Source organism: Grammomys surdaster, unplaced genomic scaffold (genome assembly GCF_004785775.1).
Source record: "Grammomys surdaster isolate TR1022 unplaced genomic scaffold, NIH_TR_1.0 354, whole genome shotgun sequence".
Classification (NCBI taxonomy): domain Eukaryota; kingdom Metazoa; phylum Chordata; class Mammalia; order Rodentia; family Muridae; genus Grammomys; species Grammomys surdaster.
Window position 1 is genome coordinate 1,284,754 of NW_021604773.1, and position 10,401 is coordinate 1,295,154.

Sequence of the window (10,401 nt, forward strand, 5' to 3'; positions counted from 1 at the left end):
GATAGTCTTAGTTCAGAATGATCTGATTGTGTAGATTTACAGTCTGTGTACTGCTGGATAAGTGTGACAGCTTCTACAATTCTGTGTCTGTCCCATAGGCTCCCGTTAGTTACTGAACTCTTAAAACACGTATTGTGACATTACAACAATATTTTGCACCAATTTTATAAACCTTTACAGTAGAATATGTGTTACTTTTCTAAGGCAAACTAAAGGTATATTTCTTAAGGTTCTGCTGCCTTCAGCAGCATTTGATGGAGGATTTTTTTTTATACACTTATAATAGAGATGAAACAGATTGCAGTTTGTTTTTTGTTATTTTTTTTTTATTGTAAACCATGTACCAAGTTTCTGGTCAAGATTTTGAAGGATAAGTTAAACATAATTGCATTCTATTAAGCAATGTGAGTGTGTTTCTTATGCATATAGTTACAAATAAAGTTCTAAAAACTATAAAAAAAATAAAGTGGTCACATAAGGGCATTATCCCCATCTGATTCTATTTTATATTCAGCTTTGTACCCATCTCACAGAAACCTGCAAAAACATCTCCATCTTTATTTAGCATAATATGATTATAACAAGAAGACCTGATGGTAAATGTCACAGGAGATATCTTCAAATTTTCTTAATACCTAGAAGTATTTTTTTCAATAAACATTCCATGTGCTTATTCAATTAGTTGAAGAATTATAAAAATTTTACCTCTTACATGTTTTCTTCATGAAGTTATCACATTTCATTTCCCTCCAGGACTGTCCATTTGCTTTTCAATTATATAGACTACATTTTCTGAATTATGATTAAGAATTTTATATACATTAGAGACTTGGTTGGTTGTCACTTTTTAATGTATTAGAAAATAAATAAGTCAGCTAGTAGGTGAAGACAACAGCTTTAAAGACACAGAATATGCTACAAATATGTTGTCACGAAATTGAAAACATTTGCAATCTCATTAATCAACAACCATTGTTTAAGAAATGATATCAACTCCTAAGCCTGAACTTAAAAGATGAGCTCTGCATTAGACTACTGTACAACTACTAAGTTACCAGATCCTAATTTGATAGCTAATATTCGTATTCCCACAGACTAAAATGGTTTAGCAAAATCATCCATTCCAAATATTTACAAAATTTGTAAGATGACTTGTAGTACCGTGATAGGATGGCTGGTTTTGGTCGAAGCACTGGCTGGAAATAGCTGGGAAACCCAACAGGTGTCCTTTGCCTGTGAGGGATGGGCATCTGTTCCACCGTGCTCCCAGAATCCAGGCTCCTGACACATGGCACAATCTCCATTTGACTTGCACCTTTGGCTAGAGAGGGTGTGACTACAGGCTTCAGTCTCGAGAGATTTCCATATTCATGAGTTACCTAAGGGCCTGGGGAGGGGGGGGCATAGCTAAATTAAGTTATTCCTCTCGGTCCCTCCTCTTTTCCCCTCCCAATTTAAGCCAGCTCCTCCCTGGCTTGAACTGGGGGGGGGGGTTGCACATCCAGATTCAACTATCATCTGTCATGTCAATAAAGCCGTTTTGGAACTCTAGACTTTCTCGTGGTTTTACACCCCCCCCACCCCGTCTCCACCATGCAGTTTCCCACAACCTCCTTTACCATTTTCTTTATTTTAACTTTTATTGATTTCTTGAAAATTTCACACCATGCTCTGCAATCCTACAATCCCACTCATCTTCCCGTTCCTTCATATCTTCCCTCTGACCTTGAAAAAACAAAAGAAAACAAAAAATAGAAATAAAAACTCTACAGCAAGACAACAACAACAACAACAACAACAACAACAACAAGAACAACAACAAAAACCCATTTTGCCTTGAAAGCTGCAGTGTCGTATCACATGGTATACCCTTTTGACCAAATAGTTCTACTTGCAAAGATGTTCATTGCAATGAGTCATTTGCCTGGTATGAGATCTCTGGCTTCTGCTACACTATCAGTAATGAAGTCTCACTGGGACTCCTCTCAGATAACCTGTTGTTGCCCTGTGTCATGGAGATCCTGCAGCTTTGGATCTTCAGTACCAGCCCCTTCACATGTTCCAGTAGTTCATGGATAGGGTAGATGTTGGGATGGGCCAACTCAAAGATCTGGATCTCAGCCTGGGTAGAAGCTGAGTTGCTCAGCCTGGGAACTCTCCTGTGCCTTCACCTCCAGGGCCAACTTCCCCTGCTTTGCCCAGGTAAAGGGTGTGGTCAACTCTCTTGCCTATGACAGTCATCAAGGGTGCTGCTTTCCTGAGTACTGTAGCCAGTGAGGGACTGGACCAGATCTCCTGCTGTCACAGCCTCTGGGCCAGCTCTCATGCTTGCTGTAGGTAGTGAGGGACAAAGGGACATCTCTCAAGTGTCCATATCTCTCATGACATATGAAGGAGCAGGTCTAGCTCTCCAGAGCTCATGACCTTGGGGGCTGTGCTCTATTGTGCTGCCCAGGCAAGGCACAGATTCCACTGTGCAGAGTGCTGCAGCTAATGAGAATGGTGGGACCAGCTCTCCCAAGTGCAACAGCTGGTGAAGGCCGGGACAGCTCTGCATATCCCCTGGATACCAACATGGCTCCAGGTGGCTGCCCAGACCAGGAAGGTCCACATGGATTTGGAGGTAACGTAGGCCATGAACATTGACTAGACCCCTGTTCCTGCAGGTCCATAGACTCAGACATGGCTTTCAGTGGGAGCACAGGCCAGAACACCATCATGGCCTCAGGCGGTACCAGTTACTCACATCAGGTTGTTTCTCACCATCCTTGTGTCTCCAGTTTTGACTCTTTTCATAGTGCATAAACCACTTTCCTTCTTTTTCTCTCCCATCTCACTAACACATACTTGCTCATTATAGTGATATCTGTGGTAGGTGGGACATGGAGCAGCAGGTGGGCCTCTGGATATCCTGTGCTCATTTATACCTTGTGGCATCGGGCAGGCCTCTAATTGATTTCTCTTAAGGGTGGAAATATGTTACCGATGGACATTAAACGGTTCTTATATTCAGGAACAGGGGGATGGGAAAGTGAACCTCAGGGTAGGATGCTCCTGAGCTGCATCCTGGTTCTGAAGGTCCATCTGTGTGGGGCTGTGGATATGAGCAAATATCATGGTCACAGACAGCAGTAAGGGCACTCATTTAGAGAGCAGGGAGCTTCCTATCTTAGTTAGCATTAACTATGAAACTGACACAGCATAAAGTGCACATTGTGGGGATCACATCTCAACTGAGTCATATATTCTTTTAAATTGGATATTTTATTTATTTACATTTCAGATGTTATCCAATTTCCCCTCCCCCCAGAAGCCCCCCATCCCACACCTCCTCCTGCTGCTTCAATGAGGGTATTCCCCCACTCATCCACCCATACCACCTTTCCCTCCCTCGAGTTCTCCCACATTGGGGCATCCAGCTTTCACTGGACCAAGAACCTCCTCTCCCACCAATGCCTGACAAGGCTATCCCCCACTGCACATACAGTTGGAGCCATGGATCCCTCCATGTGTGTTCCCAGACTGGCAGTTTAGACCCTGGGAGATCTGGTTTGTTGGTATTGTCGCTCTCCCCATGGGGCCACAAGCCCCTTCAGCTCCTTCAGTCTCCTCCATTGGAGACCCTATAATCAGTTTAATGGTTAGCTATGAGCATCTGCCTCTGTATATGTCAGATTCTAGAAAAGCCTCTCAGGAGACTGGTATATCAGGCTCCTGTCAGCATGCACTTCCTGGTATCCACAACAGTGTCTGCATGTGGTGACTGCACATGGGATGGATCACAAGGTAGGGCAGTCTCCAGACAGCGTCTCCTCCAGTCTCTGCTCCACACTTTGTCTCAATATTTGCTCCTGTGAGAATTTTGTTACTCCTAACAAGGATGGAAGCACCCATATTTTGGTCTTTCTTCTTGAGCTTCATGTGGTCTGTGAGTTGTATCTTGGGTATTCTGAGCTTTTGGGCTAATATCCACTTATCAGTGAGTGTGTGTTCTTTTGTGATTGGGTTACTTCACTCAGGATGATATTTTCTAGATCCATCCATTTGCCTAAGAATTTCATGAAGTCATTGTTTTTAATAGCTGAGTAATACTCAATTGTATAAACGTACCACATTTTCTCTATCCATTCTTTCGTTGAAGGACTCCTGGGTTCTTTCCAGCTTCTGGCTATTATAAATAAGGCTGTTATGAACATAGTGGAGCGTGTGTCCTTGTTATATGTTGGAGTATTTTTTGGGTATATGACCAGAAGTGGTATAGCTGGGTCCTCAGGTAGTACTATGTACAGTTTTGTGAGGGACTGCCAGACTGATTTCCAGAGTGGTTCTACCAGCTTGCAATCCCACCAACAGTGGAGGTGTTCCTCTTTCTCTACATCCTTACCAGCATCTTCTGTCACCTGAGTTTTTGATCTTAGCCATTGTGACTGGTGTGATGTGGAATCTCAGGGTTGTTTTGATTTGCATTTCCCTGATGACTAAGGATGCTGAACATTTTTTTTAGATGCTTCTTGGCCATTAGTGTTTCCTCAGTTGAGAATTCTTTGTTTAACTCTGTACTCCATTTTTAATAGGATTATTTGGTTGTCTGGAGTCTAATTTCTTGAATTTTTTGTATATTTTGGATATTAGCCCTCTATCAGATGTAGGATTGGTAAAGATCTTTTCCCAAGGTGTTGGTTGCCATTTTGTCCTATTGACAGCGTCCTTTGTCTTACAGAAGGTTTGCAATTTTATGAGATCCCATTTGTTAATTCTTGCTCTTAGAGCATAAGCCACTGCTGTTCTGTTCAGGAACTTTCCCCCTGTGCCCATGTGTTCGAGGTTCTTCCCCACTTTTTCATCTATTAGATGCAGTGTATCTGGTTTTATGTGGAGGTCCTTGATCCACTTGGACTTGAGCTTTATACAGGGAGCTAAGATCCAACTTTCATTCTTCTACATGTTGACCAACAGTTAATCCAGCACCATTTGTTGAAAATGCTGTCTTTTTTCTATTGGATGATTTTAGCTTCTTTGTCAAAGATCAAGTGACCATAGGTGTGTGGGTTTATGTCTGGGTTTTCAATTCTATTCCATTGATCTACCTGCCTGTCACTGTACCAATACCACGCAGTTTTTACCACTATTGCTCTGTAGTACAGCTTGAGGTCAGGGATGGTGATTCCCCCAGAAGTTCTTTTATTGTTGAGAATAGTTTTCGCTATCCTGGTCTTTTTGTTGTTCCAAATGAATTTGAGATTTGCTCTTTTTAACTCTGTGAAGAATTGAGTTGGAAATTTGATGGCGATTACATTGAATCTGTAGATTGCTTTCTGCAAGATGGCCATTTTTACTATATTAATCCTGCCAATCCATGAGCATGGGAGATCTTTCCATCTTCTGAGATCTTCTTCAATTTCTTCAGAGACTTGAAGTTCTTGTCATACAGAAATTTCACTTGCTTGGTTATATTTGCACCAAGGTATTTTATATTATTTGCGACTATTGTGAAGGGTGTTGTTTCCCTAATTTCTTTCTTAGCCTGTTTATCCTTTGAGTAGAGGAAGGCTACTGATTTGTTTGCATTAATTTTATATTCCGCCACTTTGCTGAAGTTGTTTATCAGGTTTAGGAGTTCCCTGGTGGATGTTTTGGGGTCACTTAAGTATACTATCATATCACCTGCAAATAGTGATATTTTTACTTCTTCCTTTCCAATTTGTATTTCTTTGATCTCCTTTTGTTGTCTAATGGTTCTGGTAAGGACTTCCAGTACTATATTGAATGGGTAGGGATGGAGTTCGCAGCCTTGTCTAGTGCCTGATTTTAGTAGGATTTCTTCAAGTTTCTCTCCATTTAGCTTGACATTAGCTACTGGTTTGTGGTATATTGCTTTTACTATGTTTATGTATCGGCCTTGAATTCTTGTTCTTTGTAAGACTTTTAACAGGAAGGGGTGTTGAGTTTTATCAAATGCTTTCTCAGTATCTAGTGAGATGGTCATGTGGTTTTTTTTTCTTTGAGTTTGTTTATGTAGTGGATTACATTGATGGATTTCCAAATATTGAGCCATCCCTGCATTCCTGGGATAAAGACTACTTGATCATGGTGGATGACTGTTTTGATGTGTTCTTGGATTCAGTTTGTGAGAATTTTACTGAATATTTTTGCATCGATATTCATAAGGGAGGTTGATTTGAAGTTCTCTTTCTTTGTTGTGCCTTTGTGTGGTTTAGGTGTGAGCATAATTGTGGCTTCATAGAACAAATTGGGTAGTGTTTCTTCTGTTTCTATCTTGTGGAATAGTTTGAAGAGAATTGGCATTAGGTTTTCTTGGAAGGTCTGATAGAATTCTGCACTAAAACCTTCTGGTCCTGGGCTTTTTATGGTGGGGAGACTTTCAATGACTGCTGCTATTTCCTTAGGGGTTATGGGACTGTTTAGGTGGTTTATCTGATCTTGGTTTAACTTTGATACCTGGTATCTGTCTAGAAAAGTGTCCATTTCACATGAATTTTTTAGTTTTGTTGAGAATCTGATGATTTTTTGAATTTCCATATTTTCTATTGTTATGTCTCCCTTTTTCAGTTCTGATTTTATTAATCTGGATACTGTCTCTGTGCCCTCTGGTTAGTCTGGCTAAGGGTTTATCTATCTTATTGATTTTCTCAAAGAACCAGCTTCTGGTTTTTGATTCTTTGTATAATTCTTTTTGTTTCTACTTGATTGATTTCAGTCCTGAGTTTGATTATTTCCTGCTGTCTACTCCTCTTTGGTGTATTTGCTTCTGTTTGTTCTAGAGCTTTCAGTTGTGCTGTCAAATTGCTAGTGTATGCTCTCTCCAGTTTCTTTTTGTAAGCACTTGGAGAGATGAGTTTTCCTCTTAGCCCTGGTTTCATTGTGGCACATACATTTTCGTATGATCTGTCCATTGATGAGATTGGGGTGTTGAAGTCTCCCACTATTATTGTTTGAGATGTGGTGTGTGCTTTGAGCTTTAGTAAAGTTTCTTTTATGAATGTAGGTACTCTTGCAATTGTAGCATATTCATTCAAAATTGAGAATTCATCTCGGTAGATTTTTCCTTTGATGATTATGAAATGTCCTTCCTTATCTTTTTTTGATAACTTTTGGTTGATATTAGAATGGCTACTCTAGATTGTTTCTTGGGATCATTGTTTGGAAAAATTGCTTTCCATCCTTTTTCTCTTAGGTAGTGTTTGTCTTTGTCACTGAGGTGTGTTTCCTGTATGCAGCAAATTGCTGGTTCCTGGTTACATATCCAGTCAGTTAGTCTATGTATTCTTACTGTGGAATTGAGTCCAGTGATGTTAAGAGATATTAAGGAAAAGTGATTGTTGCTTCCTGTTATTTTTGTTATTAGATGTGGAATTATGTTTATGTAGCTATCTTGTTTTTGTTTTGTTGGAAGATTACTTTCTTGCCTTTTCTAGGGTGTAGTTTCCCTCCTTATGTTGGTGTTTTATCCCTTTATCTATTATCCTTTGTAGGCCTGGAATTATGGAAAGATATTGTGTAATTTTGGTTTTGTCAAGGTATATGTTGGTTTCTCCATCTATGGCAATTGAAAGTTTTGCTTAGTATAGTAGCTTGGGCTGGCATTTGTGTTTTTTTTTTTTAGGGTCTGTATGACATTTTTCCAGAATCTTCTCGCTTTTATAGTCTCTGGTGAGAAGTCTGGTGTAGTTCTGATAGGTCTGCCTTTATATGTTACTTGACCCTTTTTCCTTACTGCTTTTAATATTCTCTTTGTTTTGTGCATTTGGTGTTTTGATTACTATGTGACAGGAGGAATTTCTTTCCTGGTCTAGCCTTTGGAGTTCTTTAGGCATCTTGTATGTTCATGGGCATCTCTTTCTTTAGGTTAGTGAAGTTTTCTTCTATGATTTTGTTGAAGATATTTATTGGCCCTTTAAGTTGGGAATCTTCACTCTCTTCTATACCTATTATCCTTAGGTTTGGTCTTCTCATTGTGTCCTGGATTTCCTGGATGTTTTGGGTTAGGAGCTTTTTGCATTTTCTTTGATGGTTGTGTCAATGTTTTCTATGGCATCTTCTGCACCTAAGATTCTCTCTTCTATCTCTTGTATTCTGTTGGTGATCTTGCATCTATGACTCCTGATCTCTTTCATAGGTTTTCTATCTCCAGGGTAGTCTCCCTTTGTGATTTCTTTATTGTTTCTACTTCCATTTTTATGTCCTGGATGTTTTTTTCTTAAATTCCTTCACCTGTTTGGTTGTGTTTTCTTGTAATTCTTTAAGGTATTTTTGTGTTTCCTGTTTAAGGGCTTCTACCGGTTTACCTGTGCTCTCATGTATTTCTTTAAGGGAGTTATTTATGTCCTTCTTAAAGTCCTCTATCATCATCATGAGAAGTGATTTTAAATCTGAATATTGCTTTTCCAGTGTGATGGGGTATCCAGGACTTGATATGGTGGGAGAATTGGGTTCTGATGATGCCAAGTAACCTTGGTTTCTGTTGTTTACCTTCTTGCATTTGCCTTTTGCTGTCTGGTTATCTTTAGTGCTACTTGTACTTACTGTCTCTGACTGAAGCCTGTCTATTCTGTTATCTTTCTTGTGCTAGAACTCCTCAGAGTCTAGCTGTCTCTGTGATCCTGTGATCCTGGGTGTCAGAGCTCCTGGGAGTCAGGCTGCCTCTGAGGTCCTGTAATCCTATGATCCTGTGCATGTTAGAGCTTCTGGGAGTCCAGCTTCCTGTATGATCTTGGGCATGTTAGAGCTTTGGGGAGTCCAGCTTCCTCTTGGTGTTGTTGGATTGTTGCAGAGGTAGCACCCAATGTCTGCTCAGTGTACCAGCTCAGATCTGAAGGAATTCATGCCAATGGGTCAGGGTATGATGTCTTCATAGGAGCAGATCAGCTAGGAGTCAACTGCTCTTTGCGCAGTGGATCCTCAACTGATCTGAGTGCAGCAGATCGTCTGGGATGGGTCTGAGTCATCATAATCAGGTTGGTCTCCAGAATTGTCTATGAGGGATTTTCTTGATTGTCCTAATGGATGTAGGTGGTCTGAGGCAACTGTGGGTGGTCCCTTCCCTGTGTAGGTGGTCCTGGGTCATCTAAAAAAGGTAGCTAAGTGAGAGGGTAAGTGAAGGGGAGAGAGAGGGAAGAGAGAGAGGGAGCGAGGGAAAGAGGGTGAGGGAGAGGAAGAGAGAGGGAGAGAGAGGGAAAAGGAGGAAGAGGGAGAGAGAAGGAGAGGGAAGGGTAGGGAGAGAGTCAGCAAGCAACTTTCCTTCTCATTTGCTGCCTTCACTTTCCTGCTTTGAATTTTTACCCTGACTGCAATCAGTATGAATTTGATCTTAAGGTGTCAGGCAAGTAAATCCTCTGTTCCTTAAGTTGCTGATTTTAAAGTGTTTACTCAGTAGCAGAAGCTCAACTAGAACAGTCTTTAGTGGAGAGCATAAAACACATCCATTTGGATCATAAACAATATTTCTGTACTCTCATGCAAAGACATTAGCATCTTTTGGGCAAAGAGATTATACAAAGAAGCCAACTAGGCAAGTGTAGGTGCCACCCCTATTCTGATACATTGTGCTTTGAGCTCCAGAGAAAATGACAGGACTTTCCACTGAAGTTTTGGGGGCTTTTGGCTCCTCCTGAGTTTGCCTATCCTCTGGATGTTTATCTCTGTCTCTGGACCAGCTGTTCCCAGGAAAAATAATAAATTCTCCATAAACTCACCCCTCACTGCCTGGAGCACAGTGAGCAGGGTGACTAGCCCTGCAGTGCATTTGTGCCCAAGTGTCAGGCCAGCTCACAGCACTTGAGCCTGGAGGCCATTCCTGCTGTAGTCCCAGACATGAGCTGCAGGTCTCCTTGTGTTCTCTGGGGGAGGATATAAAGACATAGCATCAACACTTAGAAAATTATTTCATTGTATGTATACCGTGCTTTTGTCACCCATCCATCAGTTGAAGACATTTAAGTTTTCTCCATTTTCTAGCTACTGTGCCTAGAGTAGCAATGATCATGGCTGAGCAGGTGTCTGTGGAGTAGAATAAGTCCTTTGACCAAATGTCAGGAGTGATGCAGCGAATCATGTGGTAGGTTTATAAGGATTTTTGAGAGTTTCCACACTGATTCCTTGAGTGAACCATTTTGCAAACCCACCAATCGTGAATGACTTTCTTCAGTACCTAGCAACATTTGTGTAGGCTTGTAGGCATTCTGACTGGGGTAATGTGAAATCTCAATGTAGTTTTGATTTATGTTTTTATAATTGTTAAGGACGATGAACACTTTGGAGATAGTTCTTAGCCATTTTTTCATTTTTTCTTTTGAGAACTCTGTTCATATCCATGGTCTATTTTAAACATGTGTTATTTCTTTTTTTTCCTCTCTCTTGCTCTCTCTTCTTCCCTCCCTCCTT